This window comes from Lissotriton vulgaris, chromosome 6, assembly GCF_964263255.1.
Source record: "Lissotriton vulgaris chromosome 6, aLisVul1.2, whole genome shotgun sequence".
NCBI lineage: Eukaryota > Metazoa > Chordata > Amphibia > Caudata > Salamandridae > Lissotriton > Lissotriton vulgaris.
Genome location: NC_141694.1, coordinates 85,926,345 through 85,952,181, shown reverse-complemented (window position 1 = coordinate 85,952,181; position 25,837 = coordinate 85,926,345). Strand labels below are relative to the sequence as shown.

The window sequence follows — 25,837 nt, the reverse complement described above, 5'->3', positions numbered from 1 at the left end:
AGGGGCTCAAAATGGGCTAGACCGACCTCTTCACTTAAATTGGGGATAATAGCTGACAACCCCTCTGCTGTTCCTGATCTCACTAGATTCCAAAAAGCCCTGTAATCACCTCTGTCCAGGGCTACTTTTAGGCTTTCCCACCTTGAGGCCTCCCATTCCGACCTAGCCTCTGTAATCATATTTTTATAGGTTTGCCTTGCTGATCTAATACTTGACACAGACCCAGATTTTACCTCCTTTACAAGAGTTTTTTTATCCGCCCTACAGTTTTTATTATACCAGTGGGCGTGATTTTTTACCCGTTGGCGCACATGGTCAGTGGAATAAAAATAATCTGCTAGAGTGGAAAAGAGCTTATTGTGTATGTGCTGTAACTCCTGAGCATAAGATAAGTGACAATTAGAGCCCACAAGATCACGAACCTCTGGTAAAAAGCAGGCAACCAAGTTGTATATCTCAGCTAGTTTGTCTGATGCTAACGCGACCATTGCCCATCTAATGCGTCTACCACCCGCCGCCGTGACTAAGTTTGAGCTAGTATAAAACACTGATGACTCTGAATCGTTATATTGTCCCAGAGTACAATTTAATTTTAGAGACAAAAGGTTATGATCGCTATCTACCCTTGGGGTAATGGTGAAAGCTCTCATTTGGGACCAGTATTCCACATTGACCAAGATGTAAACAATGGTCGTGCATTTCCGTATTCTGTTGTAGGTAGTTGAACCAGGGACGTCAAGAAGCAGTCTACCATTGCAGGCCCTGAGGGAGTGGGTTACTACTAACTCATTGATTTGGAGCGCCAAAGGAGATAAATGCTTAACCGTGTACATAGAGCACTCCAAGATGTGCCAAATGGAATCCTCATCTGAAGTTACAGAGGGGATCCCAGCAAGCGGTTCATAGTGGCAACTAAAATCACCCCCAATAATTTTGGGAGTCGGAGGCGGAAATAGGAGGAGAAGTTCCTCAAGGGCCTCTAGCACAGATACAGCCAGTTGGTAAGGTGTCCGGTTTAAGTATAGATTGATAATTACCAACAATGAACCATCCAGAAATTTAAGCACGATGCACAAAATGTCTGGGGAGTGGGAGTCTGTTACCCTAACTGAACACCCCAAATGTGAGGCCACCCAAGTACACAACTCACCTGAAGGTCTTCCCCTGGGTCCCTGCACAGCTGGCGATTGGAATGTTGCATAGCCCACCCTAGCAGGGGTGGGCACTGACCAGGTCTCCTGGAACAAACAAGTCATACCTGTCCATCAAATCTCCCCATTCTGGGTTATCCAACTTAGAACCTACATTCCAAGACCCAATTAAAGATCTACGAATCTCAGCTCTATCAGTGGTGAAAGTAGTAGGATGGGACTCAATAGGGGGAGGGGGGCCTGTGTGGGGTGTAGGTGTCCAACTCCCTTCCAACACCTCTCTGACTACCGGTGGGGTCTGGAGAAGAATTTTCCATACCCGCCGCCTTCTTACTAGTGGCCAACACCGGTGGCCCCAGCTCATTGCTCACACCCAACTCCAAATCAGTCACAACTAAGTTTGGGACCATCTCAACGGGCGCCAGTAAAGGGGATAGTCAATCTACATTGCTCAAAACACGGTAGCTGTTAGATACAGGTAGATTATATTCTAGCTCCTGTCTGTCCTGATAAGAAAAGGTTTGGACAGGCACCCCTGGTACTGATGCTCGAGAGTAGAAATACCCCAAGTGGAGGGTATTAATTAACCCCACATTAAAGGGGCCTCCATACTCTAGGATGTGCTCAACCAGTCCGGGGTCCCTAAAATTAACAATAACACAATCCCCCCTGATGTCTTTTGGTCTGGTCCCTAGCCAACTGACTCTTCTATGGATGAGTGCTAATCAGCTTAAGCTCAATCCAAACAAGACTGAGCTGGTGCTCACTGGACCCCCGAATAATCCATTGAATCCCAGCTCCTGGCCACTCACGCTGGGTGGAGCCCCCTGCCCAGCGAGTTCAGTCAAGAGTCTTGAAATGACCATCAGTAAGGATCGGTCCATGAAACACCAAATCAAATCTGTGATGTTGGCTTGCTTCTTCCATCTGCGCCGCATCAGGAAGATTAGCAAATGCCCTGGTTCACATCATACTGGGCTTAGTAGTGTCCCGCATTGATTACGCGAACCCCCTCTACATTGGGATTTCCCTCTACCAGTCTCACCAACTCCAACTCGCCCAAAACCAGGCTGCGAGATTGATCTTTTGATAGCCCAAGTCTTGTTCTGTGAAACCGCTCCTGAAAGATCTGCACTGGCTCCCGGTAGTCCAGCGTAGTCTCTTCAAGGTTGGCTGCACCACATCAAGAGCGCCATCGCTGGCATGAAGGAGACCATCGGCCAGCAGTATGAGGCCCTAGCTCACAAAATCGACACGGTTGCTATCGACGTCACCTTGATCAGAGCCGATTTGTCCAAAACCAACGAGAAGGTGAAATCGTTGGATCTGAAGGCCTCAAGCCTCACGGCAGATGTGTCCGAACTTCAAACTGAGATTGGCAACCTTAAGTCCACCAATGATCTCATGTCTCATCGACTGGAGGATTTTGAGAATAGGGCAAGACGCAACAACATCTGCGTCATAGGTGTCCCGGAAAACCCTGAGAACCATTCTATGGACCTCCTGGTGGAAGACCTCGTTCTGAGCCATCTTGCCCCTACGGGACTGAGCAAGTTCTTTGCAGTGGAGCGTGCCCATCGCGTTCCGGGTGGAAGGCCGAAACCGGGCGCCCCTCCAAGGCCTATCATTGCCAAGCTTTTTCACTTCAGAGACCGGGATGTTATCCTGCAGGCCTCGAGGGTGAGCGGCCCGGTAAAATTCGAAAACTGTACAGTAAACTTCTACCCGGACTTCACTCAACTTGTCCAGAGACAAAGGATGGGTTTTCAGGGTGTTAAACGCAGACTCCGAAACTTGGGATTGAAATATGCGATGCTGTTTCCCACCAGGCTTCGTGTGGAGTACAATGACCGGACATTTTTCTTTGACCGACCAGAGAACGTGAGATACTGGCTGGATTCTCTGCCTGCCCGGAACGACAGAACTGAGCGCCCTGCTGGTGCCGAGGGTGGTGAGCCGGAGCAGACACAATGACTCGGCCCCTGATCTCCGAACATTTGACTTTGCGCAGCTGGGTTCTATAACCTCCTTATTTTTGTAGTTCATTGTTGTATGCCCGAGGGTGGCGGGGGTGGTGGGTCTCTTTCCTCCTCCAGGGTCTTTTTGTAGATTGGGTAATGGTAGGGTGACAGGCACACGACAGGCACACTGCAAGTTGGGGTTGCTTTCTAGTCTAATGCAGGGGTGCAGGGAGGGGGGAGTTGTAACGGGATTCGGTTGGGGGGTGGGGAGGGTTGTTTGTAAGTTTCTTTTTCTTTTTCAAGGCAACGTAATGTTATTCTCTCTGACTCGAATGTTGTGCTCTTTGTGGGGTGAGTTATGCATCTCTTGTTGGGATGGGGGGTAGTGGGTTGAGGTTAATATCTTGGAATGTTAACGGGTTGGGAGACAGGATAAAACTGGATGTGGTGCTACAATTTTTGCGCCGCCTGTCCCCCGATGTAGTTCTCTTACAGGAGACGCATCTAGTAGGCAACACGTGTCACGCCATGAATAGGTGGGGTTATCGCCTTGCCGCACACTCTAGTTTCACCACTGGCTCTAGGGGGGTGGGCATTCTCATTCGGTCCTCTCTCCCCCTGGAGATAGACGATGTAATTCTTGACGACAGGGGGCGCTGCGCCGCCCTCACTGGCAGATGGGAGGCTAAGACTATTTCGTTGCTCACAATATATGTTCCCCCGGGCCTCCAGACCTCCACTTTTTCTGATATTGGGCGAGTAATGCTGGGACTTCCGGAGGGTATTTTGGTTATGGGCGGGGATTTTAACTCTGTTGTCTCTGGTACCGTAGATAGTCATCCCCCCAGGGATCTTCTCAAATCCCAGTCATGGCTTAGTGGGTTTTTGGACACTTTTGGTTTGGCGGACGGCTGGAGGTTGATGCATCCAACGCAGAGTCAGTATACTTTTCACTCTGGGGCTCATGGGAGTCTCTCTAGACTCGATTACATCCTCATGCCTGCTGCCCAGTCCCCTTTCATTAGAGAGATTCCACACCTTGCCCGGGGCATTTCAGACCATTCCCCAGTGTGGCTTTGTATGGATGCTGGACTGAGTAGCGCGGGGCGAGTCGCCCCCATAAACCCTTGGTATTTGCGTAATCCTAAAACCCGCGCCAGTTTGGTAAAGTCCCTAGATCAATACTTCCTTGAAAACAAGGGGTCTGTGTCCCTATGGGAAGCCTTCAAGACTATCATTCGTGGGCAGGCATTATCCTTGCTCTCTGAAGCCAAGAAAACTAAGAATCAAGAGGTTGTGCGTCTTGAGGCCGAAATAGTCGAACTGGAGAATAACTTAGAATCAGGTGTTACCCATGATAGACTCCACGCCCTTGGTCTAAAGTAGTTGGATTATAAGTCCCTTGTCACGGATGCTGCTAAAACAATGCACAGGGAGCAACAGGGCAGGTTGTATGATGTTGTGGACAAGGCTGGTAAATTGATTGCGTGTCTGGATAAGAAAGAAAGGGCGAATCGTGTGGTTCCCGTGATTCGGAATTTGAATGACGAATGTGTGACTGAACCGAGCAAAATTGTTGAGTGTTTTGCGGACTATTTTCGTATTGTGTATTCCCCGGTGTCTGATAGGGATGAGGAAGACTCCCATTTGTTGCTACGTGACATTATGTTGCCGTGCTTATCGGAGGTGGACCGCGACCTGATGGAAGCTCCTTTGTCTGCGGATGAGATTGCGGTCGCTATTCGCTCTGTTCACTCTGGCAAGGCCATGGGCCCGAATGGTCTGCCCATCGAATTATATAAATTGTGCCCTGATAAAGTTGCACCACATCTCCGAGACATGTTCATGGAATCACGAGACCTTGGCACCCTCCCTTATGATCAGCGCTTGGCTACAATTGTGGTAATTCCTAAGGAGGGTAAGCCTCGGGATTGTTGCTCCTCGTACAGGCCCATCTCTTTGTTGAACGCTGAACCAAAAATTCTAGCTAAAGTTCTGGCTAACCGGTTGATCACGGTGATTGCTGACCTGATCAATCCGGACCAATCTGGTTTTATCCCACACCGTAACACCGCACTCAACTTGCGGCGCTTGCATGGTGTTCTCGCGAGGGCGGGATCACTTCAAGAGTCGCCATCTTGGCTTCCTTGAACGCCACGATGGCCTTTGATACTATCGAATGGCCTTATCTCTGGGCCGCCCTCGCGAAATTTGGTTTCGGTTCGGAGTTTATCGGGTGGGTGCAATTACTATACAAGGAACCTCTGGCTCAGGTAGTCGTTAACGTCCGGGTATCTAATTCCTTCACTCTTGGGAGAGGTACGAGACAGGGGTGCCTGCTGTTTCCCATGCTTTTTGCGCAAGCCTTGGAGCCCCTCGCATAAAAGGTATTCAAAGGACCCCCGATTTTGAAGACCGGATCTCGCTTTATGCGGATGACATCCTTTTTTATACCTCACTCCCCCCCCCCCCCCCCCGAAAATCGCTTAACGTCTTGTTCGATGTTCTTACCTCGTTTGGCAAGAATTCAGGTCTAGTGATTAACTGGACCAAATCCTGTGTTTATGTGATTTCGGGTGTTCTTCCCCCCCTGCCGCGTAGATTTCCCATTCAGGTTTCACACAAGGGATTCAAATATCTGGGGATCTTTATATCATTGGACCCTGTTGCTCGTTATGAGCGTAATTTGCTCCCCCCTCTCCAGAGGCTGAAGCTTGACGTGGTTCGTTGGCGTAAATTGCCACTGTCGCCGCTCGGTCGTGCCGCGCTCTTTAAAATTATGTCCCTGCCACGGTTTTTGTATGCACTTCAGAACTCACTCGATGCCATCCCGGCGAGCTACTTCCGGGAGGTGGAAAGCTTACAGAGGCGGCTTATCTGGGATGGGCGCGCAAGAATCGCTCTTGCTAAGCTAACCCTCCCCTGGTATGACGGGGGCATGACGCTCTCGGATTTCAGGCGGTATTGCTGGGCCTCCCAGTTGAGCGCGATTAATCACGCGACGTATGCAGCCAGCCCAAACCCGGCATTTGAAATGGATAAGCATCAGTTGCCGGGTGGGAATTACAACAGGGTGCTCTATTCTAAGGGAGCAGGGAGAAATTTAACAGGACCTACTAAGATTGCTGTGAGAGTCTGGTGTGACGCAACTGCTGCCTTGGGTTGGAAGGACTGATTGACGCGTGAGACTCCATTGTATGCGTTGGAGAGATTGGGATGCCTCTGGACAACGAAAGGTTTTGAGAACTGGGACATGATCTGTTGGAAATGGGATCGCTGGCTGGCCAGGGCTTGTGCCAAAGTCAGTCAGAGACCACCACTTCCAAGTCAGGGCAAGGGGGTCACACACCAAGACAACCCCTGCTCACCCTCTAGGTAACGTGGCGCAAGCAGCAAGGCCTATCTCGGAGGCTATGTGTAAAGCATTTGCGCACGCACCCACCAGCAATCACCTCCAGGGCCAGCCACAAAAGGAACTCCACACAAGGTATATATGAAAATAGCCTTTGTATTGAAAGAACACAGATAGGAACGCACACTTTACGAGGTGCCAGAGGCACGGGCAGAATTTACAGGGGAATATATACAGGGCAGGGCCAGGGGACCACTGCCAGGAATATACAATTGGTGGAATTGGCATTAGAACACATAACAACTGGGAGCTTCATAGAACTAGCATTAGAACTCACTGTAACCAGAAGCAACCGACATGAGGCATTGGAACACATAACAACTGGGAGCTTCATAGAATTAGCATTAGAACTCACTCTAATCAGCAGCAACTTACATGAGACATCGGATATTCAGGAGGGAAGGAATGACAAGGCACATAACACATCAGAAGCACCTTCAGAGGCGCAACACATAAGAACTCTCAGGAAATCAAATTAACATTAGCTCATACTTTCAACAGGCTAACTGGCCTCTCGGGGGCTAGGACGCCCAAGGTCTCAATATCAAGGCAGGTAGCCAACCATAAACCTAAACGTGGCAGCTGCCCACGAAGTGCTGGGCAGCTGTAGGGGATAGGGCCAACGTGGGAGCCTCGCAGGCTCTGAACCAATGTGCACAGGTGAGAGCCTTTCCGGCTCGAGAACGATGCAGGGGTGGAGCCTCGCAGGCTCGAAAGACAATTGCCAATGGTGGAGCCTCTCAGGGCTCGAGAAACTACTGGGCCGCCTATGAGCCTCTCGGGGCTCTAAACTAATGTGGGGCCTTCGTTGGAGTCCCCCTCGGGGGACTCGGGAACAACTGGGGCCCGGGGGAGCCTCTCGGGCTCGGAAAACAAGGGTGGAGGTAGGCGAAGTCCCCCTCGGGGAACCCGGCAACACTGGAGGTCTCCTGGGCCTCTTAGCACCCGAAGGGATTCGCTGGAGGAGAGGGGCGGGCACCGGCAATGTGCCCCGACGCCCCCTCCCCCTCTTTGCACTCACCGGTCGGCGCGCCGGTCTCTTCCGCTCCGCCGGCCTCCTCTCGCTCTCCGGGGCTCTCCCTCACTCTTGGGAGCCCAGGGGGGAGGGGGTGGCATCTTGCTGCCATGTAGGAGCGCAGGGTAGGCTCTCGCTGCTCCTCGCTTCGTCGTTCTGTCGGGGGCCGGACTTCAGAGTCCTCGGCTGGCAGCCAATCACGGCCCAGCCCCGGGGAAACATCACGAGGGGTCCCGGGCCGGCGGTGGTGACTCGGGGGAAATGACGAGGGGTAGGCTCCCTCGAAAAAGGACAAATAAAACGAGAAAGGCACTCGCTGGGGCCCAGGGCCCTTTTCCAGAATGGGGCAAACGCCGGGTGGGCACCGGCTGGTAAGCACAGCGCTCCCAAGCGCTAGGGACAGAGATCGCGCTCTCAAGCGCCAGGGGTCCATGAAAAGCGCTCTCAGGTGCTAGGGCATTAGCAAGTAGTCCAGTTCCTCAGGGGATGCAGCACAGTCCAAAGTAGAGTCCCCAATCAGCCCAGCAAGGCCGAGGGGTTCCCCCAGAAGTCCTCCAGGCATCCATCAGGGTTCGAGGGGCTGGGCAGGGCTCAGGGAGGCAAGCCTTCCCTAAGCCCAAGCAGCAGCACGCCCCTGGCAGGATTCAAGTAAGAAACAAGAACATTTTCAGAGTGTCACAGCACCCTTTTTATACACAACATCCTTTTTCGAAAGGGGCAGGCAGGGGGAGAACCAGCTAGAACTGGTTATGGGGGATTCTTTTCACTGGCCAGGCTAGGGACATCAGACGCACCCCAGGGGGTGGAGCCAGCATTGTGTGGGGAAAACCCAGCCTCATTCAGAACCCTCAAACCAGACAGTCAATCCACAAGCAGGCCCAGGCTCACTCCTCCCCTCACATCAGCATGCTAAACACTCCATTCACCACCGGGGCAAACCCTCCCAGACTCTTGGAGCCAGGCTCACCAGCCAGCCTCAGCCAATCACACGCCAGACACAGTTTACACAAATATGCCAACTTCTAAAAGTGGTGCTTCTACACTAGACACAATCATACCGCATATACCATTGCGCAGCATTCAATCTCACGAGTTCACACATACCAGACCCGACCCTGCACACCCCACGCATCAGGAACTACCAGGGACACATACATTCCCCATGCATTCCTATGGGAGGGCAGGCCTCTCTCACAACACACACTCAGAAAGGGAATCACCATCCCCAGGTTACATATAACAAGCAAAAACTTCTGGGGTGGACCTGCCAGAAGGGCCAAGTCCAACATGATCGGAATTAGTAGAGTCGGTGACCTTTGGGCTAAGGGTGCTGTTAAGACTTTTGAGACATTGAAGACTGAATATGAACTGATTGACAGGGAGTTTTTCAGGTATGTGCAGGTTCGTCATGCCTTGACCGCGGTCTTCGCCTCCGATCCTAACATCCCCGAGTCCTCCCCGTTGGAAGATCGTATACTCGATGGTCATCTGCCTGATAGTACGAGCTCACTAATATATAAAAAATTGATTAACAATCGGGCGGATCTCCTCGTACGCCTTAGGGAGGCCTGGACCGGAGACGGGCTGGAACTGGATGATGAAGACTGGCAGTCCGCACTGTCTTCCCCTAAGGAGGTGGCCATCCCCGCCCGTCTCCGCCTCGTCCAGCTTAAGATCCTTCATCGTGTGTATGTCACTGGTCCTCGGTTGGTCCCCATGGGTTTTTCTGCGGATGGGTTATGCAAGCGTGGCTGTGGTTTGAGTGCTACTTTCATCCATATCATTTGGGAATGCCAAGAGGTGGCCGCATTTTGGAATCAAGGCATGCTGTGATGGAGTGTGTCACCGGGATTGCTTTGCTGCCTGAGGCCCGGAGATTTTTGTTGAATGTGTGGGAGCCGAATGATTACAACGTTGCCCAGACTCGGTGGGCGGCCCTTGGAAACATGATTGCAAAGAGATATTGCGCAGCTTTGGGGTTCCCGACGGCCGCCCACCGTGTCAGTATGGAAGGAAAATATGGATTGGTGTATGTTTAGAGAGAAGACTGTGTATTTGGCTAGGGGCAAGCCTAGGGCGTGGACTGCAATTTGGAGTCAGTGGAACGCCTATCGAGGGAACATATGTACACCCCCGTTCGAGGACACTCCGGACACCTCCTTCTCCCCCTGATCCGGCATTCCTTGTCCAATTCTTATTTATTATTGCTTTTTGATCTCCCAACAGTCCCCCCCCTGACCAACTCCTCCGTTTGCAAAAATGTGTTCATCTCAAAATTGAGGCTCCCCCCTGTACGAGCGCAACTTCATGTTCAATGTCTTTTGCCTTGAGACTTGTTTTGTTCCTTTTCTTTGTTCTTTTTATAAAACAAAAAATACTACTGTATCCTGGCTCCATCCTGAGTTGTTACGAACATTATCCTGTACTGCTGCCGTACCTCTAGGATGCGGGCGAGGGACTTGTGGTGAAAGTTGATTGCTATTGCCTTGTCTAGCGGCCAGCCCCTGTGGTTGTAGGCCCATACGTGTAACTATATTTACGTGCACAATAAAGTTTAAAAAAAAATTTAAAAAAAGGTTGGCTGCACCACCTACCTAGCTCTCACTAATCAAGGTCCCCCTTTCATTGGCGCCCTGCTCCAACGATATATCCCCTCCCGAACACTTTGGTCGGCTGGCCACAACCTCCTCTTCACCTGTACGTTCAAGCGTAAAAGGCTTGGGGGTTTAAGATTTGCCTCACAAGCCCCTCGTCTGTGGAATTCCCTCCCTCCCGACCTACGCCACTTTACGTCCTACCAGGTATTCAGAAGAGCCCTGAAGACGTGGCTGTCTGTACAGGCATTTGAGTAACCTCCTCCTACTCTGTTATCAGCATCAGTTAGTCTCAAAGCGCCAAGAAGCCGCTGGTGTACGTGCGCTGTATAAATGTCTTTTTCATTCATTCATTCATTCATTCATTCATTCATTCATTCATTCATTCATTCTAGCGAATAGGATTTTCCCCTGGCCTGCTCCCATTAACGGTCTATATCTATTGAGCCAGAAGATGATTTTGTTCTTCAGCTCTAGAACGTTTCCCCACGCTTACTAATCAGCAAAGGAACTCCGGTTAGAACCACCACATAAGGAGATGCTTCGGGTGGTAGCTGGGGGCAAGGTGGAAGATTTTGAGTTCCATTTTCGGTCGGTTTCAAGGCGGTATTGTACAGTGGCCTGCCAGGTTCTAAATGCTGTACTCCAGAAGCATTGGCAATAAGATGTGGAGCTCGGGAGGTCACGCTGGAAGTATCAGGAAGCACTGTGGGTAGGGAAGCTGGGCCTGGGACAACTGTAGCAGAGGTAGTGGTACTTAACTGCGTATTCAAAGGGGCCAGGTCCTGTGCTAGATTGTCTAGACAAACGCCTTTTACTAGGGCTAGAGTTTATAGTGGCCTGCTTAGTTTTACCTACGGCCTTTTTCGTGGCATTATTCCCTGCTAAAGTTGATGGTTGTACGCCCCCTTCCCCTTTGTTGCTTATCACTTAAACTAGCTTATCAATTCTACATAACAGGATTTTAAATTGAGAGTTGATAAGCTGTTCCATTTGAGCCCGAAAATCAATCAATAAGTGAGTTGCCCAGACCGGGGGTGCTAAAGAAGTAAACACTGGGACTGATTCGGGCGATGGAGGATCCAGTGTGGGTACAGGTCTTTTAACTACTTTTTTAGAAGGTTTCGACTTCTTAGATTTGCAGTGAGGTTTATGAACCTTTTTGCATACCTGGGGGGCTGGATGCGTCACAGGAACAATAGAGACACTCATCTAGTACAATCTGTGCACAAGGTAAATCAACAAAAGAAGACATTAATATTGAGTCAGGAGAATTAACGGTAGCCAAGGAACAGTCCCCGGTAGGCAAAGGAAGGGGGATAGCGGGGGTAAGAGAAAGCCGTCTTTCTATGTTCTCAATAGCCGACACCATACCCCTATTGTCTTTTGAAGCATTTTATCGATAGCTGTGAGGCTCGGCAATGGTTGGTTTGTTGTCGCTTTTTGCCTGGTCACAGGTCCAGAAATTGGAGGATTAGATTTACCCATCGTGCTCTAAATAAATTACTAGTTATATTTGATATTTTACACCCTCAAATCTATTTATAAAACAATAAAAGATACTAGGATAATAAGGCCTGATGTAGATTTCAGTAAACAATTAACATGAACCAAAATCTGTAAGGCCTAGCTTTGACTGAATGGAATAAAAATAATAATTACCACACCAAATCAAATCAGGAGCGAAAAAAACAAGTGTCCCAATGTTCGCTTTCAACAAAACCAAGTGGGGTGGCCCAGCCCGGCCACGTCCAGCCCCGGATGGCTACAGATGGCCCGCCCTTTGCCCGGGCTTCTCCAGGCGCGGGACGAGGGACCAAGCGCGGCTTTAAGCGCTCCTGGCACGTGAGTGTTGCGTCGGCGGCGTCCTCGCCGCGTACGGGAATGCTGGGGGCTGTAGTCCAGTGCCCTGTGATGTGAAGCGCTGGCTCCTGTGATACGGAGCGTTCTTGGCAGGCGGGGCGTTTCTGGCAAGCAGCGATATCCCAAAAATTATGGGGTTCATTTTCTTTACTAAGGTGTCCAGCCTCTTGGGTTCCCTATCCGGTAGGGAGGCAAGGAATGTGCCGGGATTTAATCGTTCGGTACAGGCTTGAACCACCAAGATCTCCGGGGTAGGGTGTTGTGTGAGAAAATTGGGGTACCCTGCGGCAGGCGTGGCCGCAGGTAATCGGCCTGTTCACAAGTGCCCCTGTCCTGGGCTAGTACCAGGTCCCAAGCAGGTCTTCTGTTAGGGTTTCATTAAATGGGAGAATTGGTTCTGAGGGGGGGTGACTCCCGGCTGAAGCACTTTTCAAGATGTTTGTCTCGACTGCCACTGAAGGTAGGCTAAGGTCCAGGGCCGTGGCTGCCCTTCTCTTCACTATTGCAAATGACGATCCCGCCCCTGTTGCCACGGTAGGGGGAGAAAGCATGCCTGTATCTGGAGAAGTGACCAGTCCACTGGGCTCCGCAAGTCCTCATTCCAGTCCATGCTTGGATTTAAAGGCTAGTATTCTTCAGGTTACAGAGAGCCCACCCAATCCTCCTGGAAGATAGCAGACAGGAATGGGACTCAGGCTCCAGCCTGGAAGGTATGGCTCCAGTCAACACCGAAGTCCACATCAGACAATGCCTCACTGGCTCCGTGTTGGAGTCCGAGATCAGAATAAAGATGGCAGCACGGAAAGGCACCAGAGGTGCTGGAAGCCTCGGCACTGGTGTCAGGGAAGGTCGACATGGGCTAACCAGGGTTGGTCAAGATCCATCTGTGGATCCAAGGTGTTAGACTTGAACCAGAGGCGGAGTCATCGGTGTGGAACAAGCAGAGGCCCATCCTAAACCTGGGGAGCACAAACGTGCAACTCAAATATGAGACGCATGGCTTCATAAAACTCATTAAGTTAGGCTGGGGTTGCTGTAAACTTCGGGAAACTGAGAGGTGTGGAGACAGCTCAGGCCTGGCTCAACCGCAGAGCCAGGCCTCAAATGGCGGCGCTCCCTTGTCTCATCGGCCGACAGATGAGGTGAAGTAGAAGACCTCTTAAATTTCTTATTCTTTTTGCGGAGTGACCCAACGACTTCAAGCGTGATGATGATCTCGGGGTCTGCATCAGATCCTGGGACCTTTCTCTCGACCAGGATCGAGACCATAGTGGCATCGGACGTTGAGCTGCCAACAGCTTGATGGACCACTCCCTCAAGGCCTTCGGATTCATGGCACAACAGATGATACAGGTCTTCACGCCGTGGTCATGTTCGAGGCACCAGAAGTAAACTAGGTGCAAGTCTGTCACTGATATCGAGCAGCGACAAGTGCCACAGGATTTGAAGCTGGCCTTCCTAGATGACATTCCTACCACACCAGTAGAAGACTTTTTGAAAAATACTTTGACAAAAGTCGAAATAAGGCTAAGCAGGGGACAGCTCTCTGGTTCTGCGCTGCCTGGCACGGAAAGAAGAGATCTGACATCAGTGCAGCGTGTGGCACCTATATAGGCACCGCGCACGCCACTTTGAGCCAAACGATGCCACCTACCGGCGGGCACGGGTACTGCTGAAGAAAAATAGCCTGAGACAGCCAGACGTCTTGGAGATTTTCTTTGGTAAGGAATATGCGGCTAGAAGTGTTTATCAGATCACTGATATCATGTAACCTCTACATTGACACCGTCACTGGCTGATCCCATTCAAAGTTTCAAATATAATCCACTTCACTTGGCCAATAAAGCAATGCAATCAATCAGATGGACTTAGAAAGTCCTGGCTGTGGTCTTACTTTTTTTGTGTTTTTAACAGAGTTTTATATAGCGCAAACTTGACCCGAAGGTTTTGGGTATCGGAGCGCTTTACACGAGCACCAGTTGCGTTACATGAGGGCACATTCATTTTTGTTAGGCAGGGGGAAATTAAGTGATTTGCCCATAATCACAGGATGTTGCGCATCCTTGCCGAGACACGAGCTCGGTTCCCCAGTTAGGAGGACGACAGCCCTAGACGTTAGGCCACATCCTACTTATATGGACTGGTCTCATGAATTCTGTAACATAACAAATATAAGAATATCCTCTGGCTAGTTCAAATTAATTTTACTGTTGGATCAATTTAAACCATTGTAATATATATACACTATGTAACACCCATAATGAACTAAACAGGTCAGATACAAACATTAAAACTGAACATTGCCAGCCTTTTCCCTGTTGACATTAAACAAACTAAAAAGACAGATACAATGAATAAAGTACAAGTAAGAACAGCATATGCATGATTCATATACCCAATACGCAAAGTTGTTGTAAGAACATATTTTAAGTAAGTGTAAAGGTGAACTAGTATGTCCTTGAAACTCACTATGCATGTTGGGAATTATGTTGCTAGATAATCTCGATTTTGGTGGCGGCCAAAATGAACATTGTTACTTTTTAAACAAAAAAAAAAGACAATTAGCAGCAGAGATCATCCTATTAAGAAAACATTCCGAAAGTAAAGTGCTGTTGTGCTTAAGCGCCTGCCTGTCGCTTTTCTGTAAAGTTATTCCTAGGCTACCCTGGGCTATGCAGTTAACTGGCTATTAAAGTGCCTAGGAATTCACTGGTAAAGTGCTAGCACCCCTAGTGGCCATGGGGTGCAGTGTTCATAACGGAGGACTACTTCTTAGGGTACATGCACCTGGACTAATGGGATGCTGTTGTGCCAAAGTGTCCTCCTGAGACCTGTCATCTGGGATAATCCCTGGCTATACTCTTCTCTGCAATTGTCTAGCTATTCAACTACTATTGCCGGAATTGTACGTTATTAGCCCTCTACCCAGCTGCTCCCATTTCAGAGCTGCAATATTTGTAGCCAATTTATTGGGTATACGGTGCTCATTTTTCTAAAGAGAGAGTGCTGGCATGCCTGATGTCTGCTTTTCCCACACTTTCCGGATGATTCCGAGCTGCAAAGTTCTTGAAAGCCAGCTAAGTGTTGAAGTGTTGATGCCTCCCTGGTGCTAATGGGCCTAATGTGCGCTGAATACAGTACTTCCAAATTATTCCTTCAATGGTTAACGGGCTGTTAAAATACGTATACCCAGGAAAGAGAAGATCGTACAATTCTAGCAGTATAACATGTAAGGCCTAACATTTTCGTGCACAGACCGAGATAAATGTTAAATTGCCTACGCCTACCTGGAGCTAATGAGCCTAAATATGCACCATACACAGAATTGATAGTATATCCAAATTAGTCCTTAGACAGTTAACTGTGAAACAGTGTCAGGAGCTGTAATGTCAGGTCTCAAGCACAACATTTTCGTGCTCAACCAGCATTAATTTTACATTTGTGCTCTGCTCGCTTTGCCTGATTTAATTTAATTTTTGGGCCGGTGCCTCTGGACAGTTATTAGCGTTCATAAGGCTGTGCCCCCAATCTCGCCCTGTTTCACTTTTGACTTGCTGTCATCTTGTTGATTGTTGTTGTGCCTTGATCCCAGCCCGGCTCTCCCCCACGCTCCCGCCTCCCAACTGCCCCTCCCTCGCTCCGCCCCCCTCCACTCTCCACTTATGACTGATACACCTACGCGCAGCGGTCGCGCCCCATGCGCACCGAAGGTGCGCCAAAGGTAAGCCCGTCTACGCCCGTCCGCGCCTGGACCGTGCCCAGCGCCACTCCCCCTGGTCCTCGCAAAACCCTCTCCACCCGTATGACGCCGCTACCCTCTTTGCCCTTAACCCCGGACGCACACCACAATGCTGCGAAGCTGCCCCAGGACACACCCATGGACCCTTCACCTGCCACTCCTGCAAATTCGCCTGCATTAGGACCCACACCACTTCCACTAACTCCAAACACAGCTCCGACTCTAACCACCTGAAGTGCATCCTGCTGAACACCCGCTCGATCCACAGACACGCCACTGAACTCTGGGACCTACTCGACACTGCATCGCCGGACGTCGCCTTCCTTACAGAAACATGGATGAACGCCTTATCAGCGCCCGACATCGCCATAGCCATCCCGGACGCTTACAAGATCATCCGAAAAGACCGCACCAACCAAACAGGAGGAGGCATCGCCATCGTCCATAAGAACACCATCCGAATCACAACCAGCTCCGACGATAACCTCGCTACCGCCGAACACCTTCACTTCCAGATCCACACCGACCCCAGGACCACACTTAGAGGCACCCTCATCTACAGACCACCAGGAACCCGCACACAATTCAACGAAGACATCACTGACTTCATCAGCCCACATGCCCTCACCTCCGAGAACTACATTCTACTGGGAGACCTCAACTTCCACCTGGAAAATAAAAATGACAGCAACACCACCACCCTTCTGGACAACCTGGCCAATCTCGAACGCAAACAACTTGTTGACACCCCCACCCACCTCGCCTGATCGGTCTGGTTTTCGAAGCGGTTATGTATGTCGGCGATTTTGTTGTGGAAGAAAGAGGATAAAGAGTCGCAGAGGTCTTGGGAGGGAGTGATGTCGTTTGTGCCGGCGGTGGGGTTGGTAAATTCTTTGACTATGTTGAATAGTTCCTTGCTGTTGTGGGCGTTGTTGTTGAGTCTATCCTTGAATGCTGATTTCTTGGTGGATCGGATCAATTGGTGGTGTTTGCGGGTGGCGTCCTTGAAGGTGGTCAGGTTGTCAGTGGTTGGGTTTTTTCTCCAGATTTTCTCGAGAGTACGACATAACTTCTTGGATTTCTTAAGGTCATCGTTGAACCAGGGGGTCTTTTTGCTACCTTGTTTGATCTGGTGGTTTTTCAAGGGTGCTCATTCGCTAGCGCTGTGGGTGATCCATTGTGTGAGTTTGGTGGCAGCTTGGTTTGGGTCCGATGATATGGCAGGAGGGTTTTGGTTAAGCAATGTGAAGAGTTGGTCGGAGGTGATTTTGTTCCAGTTTCTCAGAGGAATAGGTTGTGGGCGGTTGTGGGTCAAGGTGGTTTTGTAGCTGAAGTGAACGCAGCTGTGGTCTGTCCAATGGAGAGCTGTGGTGCGATCGAAGGAGATGTGCTTGCTGGAGGTGAAGATAGGGTCGAGCGTGTGTCCGGCTACATGGGTGGCGGTGTCGACAAGTTGTTTGAGTCCGAGATTGGCCATGTTGTCCAGAAGGGTGGTGGTGTTGCTGTTGTGTTTGTTTTCAAGGTGGTAGTTGAAGTCCCCTAAGAGAATGTAGTTCTCGGAGGCGAGGGCATGTGGGCTGACAAAGTCCGTGATGTCATCGCTGAATTGAGTGCGGGTACCTGGAGGCCTGTAGATGAGGGTGCCTCTGAGTGTGGTCCTAGGGTCGGTGTGGATTTGAAAGTGGAGATGTTCGGCGGTTGCAAGATTATCGTCGGGGCTGGTCGTGATTTTGATGGTGTTCCTATGGATGATGGCGATGCCTCCTCCTGTTGGATTCGTGCGGTCTTTACGGATAATCTTGTAAGCGTCCGGTATGGCTATGGCGATGTCGGGTGCGGACGATGTGTTCATCCATGTTACTGTAAGGAAGGCGATGTCCGGTGACGTAGTGTCGAGTAGGTCCCAGAGTCCGTTGCGTGTCTGTGGACCGAGCGGGTGTTGAGCAGGATGCACTTCAGGCGGTTAGAGTCGGAGATGTGTGTGGCGGAAGTGGATTTGGTGAGGGTCCTGAAGCAGTTGAACTTGCAGGAGAGGCAGGCGAATGGGCCGTGGGTACGTCCTGGGGTGGCTTCGCAGCATTGTGGTGTGCGTCCGGGGTTGAGGGCGAGGAGAGTTGCGGCATCATATGTAACTCTAGTGGGCTGGGTACGGCGGGGACCAGGGGGACAGGCGCTGGGCGCGGTCCAGGAGAGGACGGGCGTAGACGGGCTTACCTTTGGTGCACCTTCGGCGCGCATGGGGCGCGACCGCTGCGCGTGAACGTTGCACGAGAATGCATCTGTCATATGCGGATAGTGGAGGGGAGGGGCGAGGGAGGAGCAGCAGGGAGGCGGTAGCGTGGGGGGAGGTCCGGGCAGGGAGGGAAAACAACAACAAAATGGCTGGCTTCAGGCCAAAATCACTATTGGAATGGGGCAGAAGCGAAAGTGCACGCGAGGCACAATGAAAACAACAACAGATCACCGATTTCTAAACACTAAATGCAGTACTCAGAGGACAGTAAAATCACCACATAACATGTACAGCAGCACAATGCAAAGGGAGCGCGCTATAGGTATAGAACTTTGCAATCAAACTAAGTACAACCAGCAGCAGGCAGGCACAAATGCGCGATTAAACAAATGAGCGCTACGCTGTAATGCGACGTCCCAGGTAGGTCTAGTGCGGACAGGCAATGCAAAATTAACGATACCGCTATGGTGCAGGCAGCTGGGAGGGGAGCGACCGCTTCTGAAGCTCACAAGACGGTCACCACTGCACTGGTCACTAGCCGACTGGATTATGGAAACACCCTCTACGCCAGAAGCACAGCCAAACTACAGAAAAAACTCTAACTCGTCCAAAACGCCTCAGCCAGACTCATATTGGACATCCCCCGTCAAGCTCACATTTCCGGTCACCTGAAAGACCTCCACTGGCTCCCAGTCAACAAGAGAATAACGTTCCGTCTCCTCACCCACGCACACAAGGCCCTCTACGACCTAGGACCCGAATGCCTCAACACACGACTGTCCTTCTACACACCCACCCGCCAACTACGATCATCCAATCAAGCCCTCACCGCAATTCCGGGCATCCATAGATCCACCATGGGAGGAAGATCCTTCTCCTACTTAGCGGCCAAAACCTGTAATTATCTCCCCTCTCACCTCCGCCTTACACAGAACCACCTCTCCTTCAGAAAACAGCTAAAAACCTAGCTATTCGATAAATAATGCACACACCCTCCCTCAAGCTCCTTGAGACCCTCTGGGTGAGTAGTGCGCTATACAAATTCCTGAACTTGAACTTGAACTTAAGAGTACACAATGATCTTCCAAGGTACTTTACACAGACACAGTGTGTGGATAAGGTCCCCGGACCCTTGTCCCCATAACCTGAGGTTTTCCTTGCCTTCAATTCTTCTCCATGGAGGATAGTGCTTTAATACAGGCAGTGCCCCCAGCCTGTACTTTAAAACGTTTGCTTCGTCTGGTTGCTATATATTTACCCTAAATAGCTTTGGGGTTTAGACTTTGTTTAGTTGCTAAATGTTAACCATTCAAAGCTGCACCTGGCTAGGATGGCTTTATCCTCCAAAAGAGACAGGGTTTTGATGCTAGATTTGAATATCCTTTTGACTGCAGCTCTGCTCAGTGGTAAGACCCAAACGGAAGAGGCCTAGGGTAGATAGGTCCAGGTGTAAATAGGCTCTTGCAGGTGAAGGTGTCCTCCCTTGAATTTATTTTATTTGATTTATTTTACTCATTTATAAGGCGCTCGAATCATCCCCAAGGGGATCTCTCGGCACCCAGAGAAGGAGGCAAATGGAGGAGAGAGGACTGTTCACTTTTTAGAATAGCCAGGTCTTGAGCAACTTTTTAAATTCTGCAAAGTTTGGGCAAGCATGGAGAGGTTCGGGGAGCCAAAGATGGTGGCCTAGAGAGCCCTGCCTTGCAAGTCTCATACCATGACAGCAGTTCACAAAAGCTGCCTCCCGTGCCAAAGCTTGCATCACTAGACCGAACTCCAATCTAATTTTTGCAGGAGATATTTATACTGGCAGGTGAAAGACAGACCTGTAGAATTTAGTTACTGTGTTTTTCAGAGTGGTGACTTAGGCGGTTTCATTACACATAGATCACAAAGTAGGACGCAGAGATTGAAATATACTCTCCTCCAAACTAACGGAAATCAAATCACAGTATACTGTTCCAAAAAGTTCCAGCCCCAGACAAATTATCTCTAACTGTATGCAGGTACCCTGAGAAGCATGTGCCTTTGAGAATAGTTGCCTTCACTCCCCCGACAGGGACAGGCATCATCATTAGGATGTGATGCTCACTAGGCCAGGGCTGTAATGCTTGGCGAGCCCAGCAAGAGGGCACTTTACTGGAGAGCTCCTAATAAATTTGCTGGATTAGCATTGTGTCCTATAACGTGAGAAGATTGGTGAAAGAGTGGAGATAACATCAACTGTCAACCAGATGCCTCGAAAGATTGATCTTGCTGGTTGGCGTTGAGCTTAAAATGGTGGCAGAGAAACTGGGGGGAAATGATCCTGGTCTCTGCAGAGGGTTTATCGGTCACCTACAGACCTGCTAATAGGCAAAAATCTATGCTATAAGTCAACATGTATCATGCCTTAGGTATTCACGGAGCAATCTGGTGGCATTTTGTGAGGGCCCAAAAACTTCTGAAAACAGGTAGATGTGACCTTTATCTTCTCAGCAGAGTGAGGAGCTCAAGAACTCAAAGCCCAACACCATGCATTGGTGATCAGGTGCATGACATCTTACCACCACTGAGGAGAACTGTTCTAATAAAGTGCTTCTAGATGGCAATCCTCCTGAAAGAGGCGATGACGGGGTAGTTGCTGATAGGCACTTTCCTGAGTTGACAAGTTGTGCTTTGAGTTGGCAACCTTGCAATCAGATAGGTCGATTAGCCCTGAATTCCACAAGGGTTAACATAGCTAAGAGCACTTTATTAGAATGGTTCTCCCCAGTGACGGTCAGATGTCAGCCAGACCTTATTACCTATGCATGGCGTGGGTCTTTACGTTATTGAGCCCCTCACTCAGCTGAGAAGATTAGGTCAGATCTACTAGTTTTCACAATTTGGTGCCCTGACAAAACGCCACCAGAACACTCCGCATCTACCCAAGGCATGAAATATGCTGACCTATAGCAGAGGCCATACCATATTAACAGGTCTATAGGTGACAGACACACCCTCTTAGAGAGACAGGGACCATTATTTCCCCAGTTTCTCTGCCACCTTTTTAAGCTCAACATCAACCAGAAAGATGACATTAAACAATTTTGCGGAATCTGGTTGACAGTTGATTTTACCTTTATCACTTTCAACAATCTTCTCACGTTGTAGGACACAGCATTCCCTGTCCTGCTGTGTTCATCCAGCAAATTTAATAGAGAACTCCAGTAAAGTGTACTCTTGCGGCGCCCGCCAGGCACTGTAGCGATGGCCTGGAGAGGAACACAGCCCAATGATAAAGCATGCCACATGCTTCTCAGGGTAAGTGCGTTTAGTTAGGGAGAACATCTCTGGGGCTGTATCATTTTGTAGTTTTATTACGCAGTTTGGGGCTGGGATCAAGGAACTCAATCGAGACAATGTCTTCCTTTTTTTTGGATAGTATTTTTTATTTTATTAAATCATTCAGTACATTATAAATTTTGTACCAATAACATTTTCAAACAGTTTAGCCATCTTCCCACATGTGTCGTACAACAGGAATAATTTCTTATTAAGGGACCAGTGATGACAAAGCATTACATTAGGAAGCAGTGGCCAGTTATCCTTCTCACCAGATATGTGCAACACTTACCAAGGCTGTTAGTATGTCCACAACCCTCAGACTTCTGCCTATCGTCTTCAGAAACCTCCTCAACCTGCTCAAACCTTGTTAAGGAGTAACCCCCTGGATTGCAAATCTTCCTCTGTATATTCGTCCATTTAATACTGGCGGAGATGCAGCTTTTCTGCTACTACCCATCCTTTAATATTATTCATACAGCCCTGTTTCTTAGGTCCTAAAGGACTCATCCATGAAATGGCAACATGCCGTTTTGCCAGCAGCAGGGACAATTACATACATTTTCACTCCATTTTCCTGACAATCCCCAATAGGCATGTAGCTGGGACTAGTTCTACTGCCACACCCTCAATACACTCCAATCTTTGGACCACTAAGTCCCAGAAAGCATGTATCGGGGTACAGTCCCAGGCTCGGTAAAAGAAGGTGGTGGGCCTGCTCGGACACGGTGGCATCTGTCTGTTTTGCTAGGGTCTATTATATTTAGGAATAAAGGGGTGATATAAGTGCGCTGTATGTAATTGAAAAGTACTAGCTTGAACCACGCACTGAACTTCCCCTGCTTGACCAATGCACAAATACGGTTTCACTGTGCGTTCTCTAGTGGTGTACCAAGTTCTTATTCCCAGGCCCCCCTAGTCCAAAAATGTTGTCCTAGGCTTACCTGTAATCATGGCTCCATATAAGTGGGAAACAAAGTGTTTACCCCCCCCAAACTCCAGTAGCATCTTAAACATGTCAGAGTAAGTCGGGACTTTGGGTATGTAGGTCAGACATCCCTCACTATGTCCACAATACTTGCATACAATAAGAACTGACCCCAATCTCCACCGAAGGTCTCCTGAGCCGCTTCAAACTTAATGAACATCTCATTGGGGTAAATGTCACAAAGGGTCAAACAACCGCCCTCTCTCCAGGCACTGACGTCCACCTTCGAGATCAACAGACAGAATGCTGGGAGGTCCTAAAAATGGAACTCTCTTGCAAAGGGAGACCTCCCAACATCACTTTCACTGCATGCTCCCACAATGAGGCTGTGTGCTTGATTATATATGGCACTGCGGTTTCACCTCTCGAGACTATGTCTTTAGTTGTGACTTACAAGTGAGGGGATTGAATATGCTACTTACCAGTATGCATCTGTTCTTGGCATGTAGGGCTGCTAACATTCATATCTAGTGCATAGATCGCCGCCTAGTGTTGGGTCCGGATGATTGCACCTTCCACGAGATAGGTGGCTCCTCCCCTGGACTACAGTGCGCATGGGCATCGACTCCATCCCCAGATTTTTTTTAGCCATTGTGTAGAGATGGAGTGAAATAGTGTAAATGATGTCCATGCTAATGATTGAATGCAAGAAATTACCTGCAGCCGCTACGGGCGCCGGGGAGGAGGGCGGGCGATATGAATGTTAGCAGCCCTACATGCCAAGAACAGATGCATACTGGTAAGTAGCATATTCGGTTCGAGGCATGTGGGCTGCTAAATTCATATCTAGTGCATAGAATACATAGCAGTCCCTCCATTAACGGCGGCCGTCCGTGCCAGCTGCTGAAGTCTGAAAAAGAGTTTTAAGAACAGCCTGACCTACAGCTGCCTGCTGTTTGGAATGCACATCTACACAATAATGTTTAGTAAAGGTATGTGGTGTAATCCACGTGGCTGCTCTACAAATATCCTCCAAAGGAATATTACCTAGGAAAGCCATGGAGGCCCCTAACTTGCGGTGGAGTGGGCCCTGGGGGGGGGGGACCGTTAAAGGGCGCTTAGCCTTGTGGTAGCAAATCTGAATACACTTAACGATCCACCTGGCTATTCCTGCCTTGGAAATGGGGTTGCCTTTGTGCTGGGCTGAGAAGGCAACAAATAGCTGTTGTGTCTTCCTAAAGCTTTTGGTCCTGTCAATGTAGTACAGTAATGCTCGTTTGACATCAAGCGTGTGGAGCATTCTTTCTGCGACTGTTTCAGGGTTCTGAAAGAATGTGGGTAGTTCAATGGTTTGATTGACATGAAACTGCGACACCACCTTAGGAAGAAACTTAGGGTTAGTGCGCAGCACTACCCTGTTAGGATGAATTTGAATAAATGGCTCTTGTATTGTGAGTGCTTGTAGCTCACTAACACGTCGTAGAGACGTGATGGCAATGAGAAAAGCCACTTTCCATGTCAAGAACTGAATCTCACAGGAGTGTAGAGGCTCAAACGGTGGTCCCATCAATCTGGTGAGGACCACATTGAGGTTCCACACAGGAGCCGGTGGGGTCCTGGGGAGGATGACTCGTTTCAGCCCTTCCAGGAATGCTTTGATGGCAGGCACCCTGAAAACCGAGAGGTGCTGCCTGTTTTGGAGATAAGCCGCTATGGCGGATAAGTGTATCCGAATGGAAGCATACGCCAGATTACATTTGTAAAGATGTAACAAATGTAAATGTATTTGAGCTTATATAGACCCGCAGTGGGTTTCCCGGCGCTTGCTTAGGGAACCCGTCCTGGCATTCCCCTGTGAGATAACCCCGGCAGGGTATCCACAAGGTGAAAGCCAGGCATCCCGCCGCGAGGGGCCGTTGTGGAGATTAAGCAAGCTATTGCCCAGAGTCGCAGAGTGTGAACCCGTGAGTCGAGAAGGCACCGGAGCGAGAATTATTGAGTCCGTGGAATTTTTAGCCCAAGACCCACCGAGGCGGGGAATTGAACCCTGGTCCAGGGCCGATCTCAGCTTCCGGGTCTGCCGCCTCTAACCCCTGAGCCAAACTTCTCCACTAAATAGCAGATGATATTAGGAATGGATGCATCTAGCGGGTTGATATGATGTTCTGTACAGTAAATGACAAACCGCTTCCATTTTGCTGCATAGCAAGCTCTGGTAGTGGGCCTTCTTGCCTCCCGGATGATGTCCATGCATTCCGGGGGCAAATCAAGGTAGCCAAACTCTAAGACCTCAGGAGCCAGATCGCCAGGTTCAGCTGTTGCGGATCTGGGTGCTGAATGTCGCCATGGTTCTGCGTCAAGAGCCTGGGTGTGAGGCGCAGCCTTTGATGCGGTACCACAGAGAGTTCCAGAAACGTGGTGTACCATGGCTGGCGTGCCCACGTTGGAGCAACCAGGATGAGTGTCATCGAGTGTTGCAGCAGCTTTCGTGCCACCAGCGGTATGAGAGGTGCTGGGGGAAAAGCGTACGCAAATTTGCCTGACCAGTTCATCCATATCGCATTGCCCTGCGACTGTGGGTGTGGGAACCTGGCGGAGAAGCTTGGGCATTTTGCGTTCTCCCTTGTGGCAAACAGGTCTATCTCTGGATGACCCCACTGCTGGAAGTACAGGTGGAGTACTGATGGATGTAACTCCCACTCGTGCATTTGGTGGCTGTACCTGCTGAGCAGATCCGCCATCTGATTGTCCACGCCCGGGAGGTGTTCTGCCATGAGGTAGATGTTCCTCTGAATGGCCCACTTCCACATGCCCTGAGCAAGAAGAGACAACTGTGGAGAGTGTGTGCCCCCCTGCTTTTGGATAAAGTACATTGCCGTCATGTTGTCCGTCCGGATCAACACGACCTTGTTTCACAGATGTACTTTGAAGGACTTTAGTGCCATGAAGATTGCCTTCAGTTCTAAGTAGTTGATGTGCATCTTCTTCTGCTGTGTCGACCATAGCCCCTGCACTGTGTAGTGGAGGACATGCGCTCCCCAACCCTGGAGAGATGCGTCCGTCGTCAGGATATTTTGTGGCACAGGCTCCTGGAACGGTCGGCCCTTGCAAAGGTTGTGTGGAGTCCACCAATGCAGAGAGTTGTATGCCCGACCAGTCACCAACACTAGGTCTTTCAACTGCCCTTGAGCCTGAGTCCACTGGCGTGCCAAGCATTCCTGGAGCGGACGCATATGCAACCTCGCGTGTGGGACTATGAAAATGCAGGAGGCCATCATGCCTATCAACTGCATAAACACTCTCGCAGGGAGTGAGTGCTGCGGTCTGAACCTCTGTATTAGCGACTGGATGTTGTTGATCCTCGCTGGGTTCGGCTGAGCTGTAGCAGCCAGAGTATTTATCGTCGCGCCCAAATACTGCCGCACATGGGCTGGCTGAAGGTGCGACTTTGGATAGTTTAGCGAAAACCCCAGACTGTGAAGAAGGTGAATAGTGCGGGACATGTCTGCGGCGCACTGCTGTGCCGACTTGGCTTGAACGAGCCAGTCGTCCAGGTAAGGGTAGACCTGTATGTTCTGTCTCCTGAGGTGCGCCGCTACCGTTGCCAGACACTTTGTGAACACTCTGGGAGCAGT

General features: G+C 49.8%; 1 protein-coding gene across 5 annotated transcripts in view; it reads right to left on the bottom strand.

The window, feature by feature from the left end:
- Positions 1-25,837, bottom strand: part of LOC147706838 (uncharacterized) — a 384,044-nt gene that overhangs the window by 200,643 nt on the left and 157,564 nt on the right. The window lies entirely within an intron of this gene.